Below are 6,067 nucleotides of genomic sequence, written 5' to 3' on the forward strand. Positions count from 1 at the left end.
CTTCCTTTTCCTCCCTCCCTTCCTTCCCTCCTTCCCTTCTCCCTTTCCTTCTTTCCCTCTATCCCTCCCTCGCTTCTTCTCTCTTTCTTCTTTTTTCAATTCTGTTCCATTTTGGGAGGTAATTATAGGGATTTTAGCAATAACATTTTATGTCAAATGTTGCCAAGTCCATGGGCTTTCATTTCTGTCACATTTCATTTCTCGGAAAAGGCCTCCTTTCTCCAGTGCCTGCTGAACCATCTTAGGGTCACTCACACCCTCTGTGATTTTAAGATGTATGTGGTGGCCGGCGGGAAGACCAGCCCTGACAGGACCTCCTGAGAAAGGCAGCCAAGGGCCTACCCTGATGCCAGAGTCCTTGAGCTGTCAGTTCCCACAGTTGCTCCTTTGTTTGCTCTTCTCAGCATCGGCCAGATTTACAGTCCGGGCAGCAAAATCTCAAGGCCTGGGGCTCAGAGTAGTAAGGGGTGGGGAGTGGGTGGCAGGGAGAAAAGAACATCAGGGTGTGTGGGGACAGGCCAGTGACGAAGAGAGGGACAGAGGAGGGATGGGAACAGGCTGTGCAGCTTAGTTGGCGATAGGGGTGTGGGAGGAAGCTTGAGTTTGATGTGGGGAGGAGGAAGGCTGAGGAATGACTTGGCTCCAGATTACTTGGTTATTAAGAAGAATAATAAACTGAAAGAAAGCATTGCTAGAAGAGGTGGTTTTGCTGCTCTCCTTGAGGATACGTGCAAGGGAAGTTGGGCTGTTGTAAACAGGGTGAAGGGTGTGTTTGGCCATTTCTGTCTCACCTCTAGGCCCTCTGCTGGTGCTGTGGAGGCCAAGACCCCATTAAGCCTAAAGGTGACGGGTCCTCGCCTAGGCTTAGTGCTCCCATGTGGGTTTCGTTTCTTTCCTTCCTTCCCTCCCTCCCTCCCTCCCTCCCTCCCTCCCTCCCTCCCTCCCTCCCTCCTTCCTTCCTTCCTTCCTTCCTTCCTTCCTTCCTTCCTTCTTCTCTTTTTCTCTCTTTCTTTCTTTCTTTTCTTTTTCTTTTTTTTTTTATTGGGACAGAATCTCACTCCATTGCCCAGGCTGGAGTGCAATGGTGCGATCTTGGCTCACTGCACCTCTGTCTCCCAAGTTCAAGTGATTCTCCTGCCTCAGCCTCCCGAGTAGCTGGGATTACAGGTGCATGCCACCATGCCCGGCTAATTTTTGTATTTTTAGTAGAGACGGGGTTTCACCATGTTGACCAGGCTGGTCTCGAACTCCTGACCTCGTGATCCACCCACCTCGGCCTCTCAGAGTGCTGGGGTTACAGGCGTGAGTCACTGCGCCCAGCCTTTTACCATGTGGGCTTCTTTAGTGTCTTAAAAGCAGCCATAAGCCACCATTCTGGGCCCCCTCCACCCAAACACCCTCCCTCCTGGGGACTTCTGGAGCCTCAGCCAGAAGTACCATTAGGTTTAATTTTAATTTGTTTTGCTGGAGAAACATCAGGTTTGTACGAGACTGAGTTGTTAGCAGGTGTGCTTAGCTCTTGATAGCGAACGTGTACCTTGGGAACTGGCTCATCCACCTGCTAATAGCACCATCATCACTATTAAGCAGGTATTTCAGTTGGTAGAATCCATGTAGAAGTCATGGACTTTTCTGGGAAATGACTTTTCTGGGAAATGACAGTTTCTTTGACATATTTTCTTTGCCCACTTTAAATAAAAACTCTGGAGAAAGTTGTCTGTTTTGGATTTTTTTTTTTTCTGCTTAGGATTAATTTTGACCCAAATTTCTGTGTCTGCCTAAAATCCCAGTACACAAATCTTGAATTGTTTTTATTCAGATATTTTTTAGATTTAAAAGTTCAAGACAGCATTTGAGAAGATGCATTTACATCTTTGTCGGTAGTGATGGTAAGTAGGTGGGCGGGGGTCTCAGTCCTATTTGATTAAAAGCCCTGGTTTTCCATAAAAAAAGACACTATGCAAGATTTTTCCTTGTACTATTTGAGAGGGTGCAGAAGCAACCTCCATAAAGGAGTTAAAGTTGGCAAAAACTAGCAAAGAAATAAAGTACTTTACGTATTTGCTAAGATAAATGGTCTATTTTTTCTCTTATCTTGAGGTCAAATGTCTTGGTAGTAGTCCATCTGGGTTTCTTCCCGAGTTACTCTGCTAAGATGGAAACATTTTCATAAAGATTTGTAGAGACTTTTCTGTGCCAAAGTGTTTCATTTCTTATCAAGTTGATCCCCCTAAGCTTTCAGTCTCATGTTAGACAGTGTGATTAGAGGAAGGAACTTAACACTAGTCTTGTTGACTTTGCAAATTGATCTGTTGCAGAAGAAGATAAAACCAGTCCCCACTGTGCCTGCAGTCCAGTTCTCTCAAGCAGGACATGCGCGTGGCTAGTGGCTTGTTGTCCAGGAGAGTGGGGAGCTGAGGAGACAGGGAAATCTTTTAACTTGATTGCTCTTCCTGTTATTCATGCCATCTTGAGTAACTTCTCATGACGCTGAGTGTTCAGGGATAAGTTCTACCACGGGCATTTCCATAGCAGGCTCTGAAAATCCATCAGTCAGGATCCAGGAGCATGTGACATCAGGCAGGAACCGTGACTTAAGGAAGCCATCTCATAGGGCCAGACATCACCACGGAATGGAAATTCCGGAAGCCAATTATTCCCCTCCAAGATCAGTCCATGGAGTGAGTTACAGTTTGGAAGGGGTCTCCCTTTCCTGGTGATTTTCTGAGTTTCTAAAGGCCTCTGAGCTCACTGCCTTCATTGTTAATCTTCGTTGGAGTAATTGTTTTAAAATTATCCACACTATTCTGCTATGTGTCTTATTTCCAGATTTTGGAGGTGAGAGCATATCCAGTTATTTAGCCTTCTTTAGATTACCAGCATCATTGTCTGTTTGGCTTATTCTCCCTGAAAACCAGAACCTAGAAAACTGACACGGAAGGAAAGGGTTTGCGGTTTTATCTTCAGCTTTAGTGAGGCTCAAGTGAAAGGGAAGATCTATTAAAAATGCATTTGCCTTACTCTCTTTTGAGGTAGAGGCATGAAAAACTTGATCTGCAACTTGAAGAAGAGCATGGACAGTGCGATGTAGATTAGTGCTTTACAAGATTCTGATCCATGAGGCTGTCCAATTCCAGCATAAAACAGGGTAGCAAGGAGACAAGTATGTGGCTAAGATGAAGAAGATAGACATCTGGAAAAGAACAAAATCACATGACCAAGTGGCTCAAATTCTCTGAACATCAGGCTGCACTCATCTGTAAGTGGAAATCTGAAGATGTGTTCTAAAGCTAAACACCAATTTCTTGAAATCAGAAACCATAGATAACTTATTTTGCATTAACTTACTTCATTTGAGTGTCAAATATGAGACTCTCTCAATAATTTCTTGTTGAATTAACCGGGGGGATTCTCTGTCCACTACTTCTAAATATTGATATAGATGATTGCAAGTTGATTATAATGAAGTCTCCTTTATTGGATGGACAGAGACATGATGCTTGGCAGATGTTTTTTCTGAAAGCTTGAGTAGAAACATTCATAAGGTGGTGCTGTTAATCTGTCATTTCTTCTACAGCTGTGGCTGCTGTGGAAGGTGTTTCATTCATTCAACACAGATTTTTAAAAAATTTATTTTATTGAAAGTTGACAATTTAAATATGTTTGTGGGGTATGAATATAATACATTATGGGGTACAATTTACAGATTGATGTTATAATTTATGAATACAATATGAAATACTTAAATCAAGCTAACATATCCATTATCTCCAATGCTTGTTTTATGTGGTGAGAACATTTGCAGTTTACTCTCTTAGAAATTTTGAAATGTACAATACATTATTATTAATTATATTCACGATGCTGTGCAATAGATCTCAAAAAAAAAACTTATTCCTCCTTTCTAACTAAGACTTTGTACCTTTTGAACATCTCTCCATTCCCCCATACCCCAGCCTCTATAACTACCATTCTACTCTCTGCTTCTACGTGTTTGATTGTTTTAGATTCCACATATAAGGGAAAACATGCAGTATCTGTCTTTCTGTGTCTGGCTTGTTTCACTCAGCATAATGTTCTCCATTCATCCATGTTGTTGCCAATAATAGAATTCCCTTAGTTTTAAAGGCTGAATAGTATTCCATTATGTATATATGCCACATTTTCTCTATTCGTTCATTGCTTGAGGGACACTTAGGTTGATTTCATAACTTGATTATTGTGAATAGTGCTGTGATGAATATTGGAGTGCAGACATCTTTCTGACACACTGATGTAAAATCTTTTTGGTAAGTTCCCGGAAGTGAGATTGCTGGATCATATGGTAATTCTAGTTTAAGCTTTTCAAGGAACGTCCATACAGTTTTCCATAATGGCTGTACTAATTTACATTCCCACCAACAATGTACAAGGGTTTCCTTTTCTCTACATCCTTGCCAACACTTGCTATCTTTTGTCTTTTTGATAATAGCCATTCTGACAGGTGTGAAATGGTATCTCATTGCGGTTTTAATTTGCATTTCTCTAATGATTAGTGATGTTGAACATTTTTTTCATAAATATGTTAGCCATCAACACATATTTATTGATTGCCAACTCTGGGCTAGGCAGGCATCTTGGATTATTACAGATGTCTGCTTTGAAATAGTTTTCTAGCTCAGTGATTTCTTTTCAGTATGAGTGTCCATTCTTATATATGTATATTTAGTTATTTGTCAATTGTATACCCTACAAACATATAGCTAATTGTATGTATTATAAAATGTTCACAATAATGGGAATTTTAAAAGAGGTAAATATGAAAATAAGTATTTTAACTATTTTATTTATTGACTACAAAAATTCATTTGACCTCATTAACTGTAAATAATATCTAGAAGGAGTATCTTTGTGACATACTGATTTGAAGATCTGGGTTTAACTTCAATTGATTTTGGTGTTTTGTCACAGCTGAAAAAGATACCATACAAAGATATTTAGATCCAAATAAAAATAGTATATCATTGGCTATGCTAAATAAATTGCAAAAATTATTTTAAAATGTCTTCCATCAATCATGCAAAGGTGTTATTTTAAAATTTGGTCAGTAAATTTGCATCTTAGCTGATGTCAACTGGTCTTACACACTTATTGAAGGAGTTGCCTTTTTAACCTATTGAGTTAAAACCACTCAAACTCTTTATTTGGAAAAATTTTCAGCAACCTAAAAAATTCTGTTTCTACATATTTTTTAAAAAGGCTGAAGATATGGAAGTTTTTATGGGTGACGCACACCTATATTGTTGTTAGCAACAATATCACATGATGGAAACATTCCTAAACATCTACTAAATTTTCACTTGCTAAATGTTCCCCTCGTTGCATGAATTTCAAAAAGCATTAATGTTATCTTGATCTTGATGGGCTGGATTAAGTACAAATTGTGTTTACTACTTAAAAAATATCTGCAGGTAACGTATTTTGGAAAAACAACTTATCAACCAAAAAAGATCAGCAAATTTAGTGTGCTTGTATTTGTATTAAGTAAATAGGTATTTAATATATAAATTATAATTCATTTAATTTAATGATATATAATTCATTAATTTAATTATATGATTAATTTAATTGTATATGATTCATTTATTTAATTATATATGATTAATTTAATTATATATGTCATTGTTTTAATTATAAATGATTAATTTAATTATCTATAATTCATTGATTTACTTATTTATATGTGATTCATTTTTAAGTTTCACAGTTCTTTGGGTGTCTTTAGTCAAGAGATAATCAGTGATTCTTTTTATGGCACAAAAGGGTCTCATATCATTATAAAGACTGTACATTCAGAGATGCTGGGTCTATAAAGTTAACCACACTGATATCATCCTTAAATCTCACTATGTTGCAATATGATGGGAGTGAATTCACTGAGGGCATCACTGTTACCCCCCATTTCCATGCATAACTTCCTCTTGTCCCTGAGGACACTCTCAGAACCATGAGTCACACATAACTGAAGTGTGGAGAGCACCAGCACTATGGTGACCAACTCATCTTGGTTTGCCTGGGAATTTCTTGG

This window comes from Nomascus leucogenys, chromosome 15, assembly GCF_006542625.1.
Source record: "Nomascus leucogenys isolate Asia chromosome 15, Asia_NLE_v1, whole genome shotgun sequence".
Classification (NCBI taxonomy): domain Eukaryota; kingdom Metazoa; phylum Chordata; class Mammalia; order Primates; family Hylobatidae; genus Nomascus; species Nomascus leucogenys.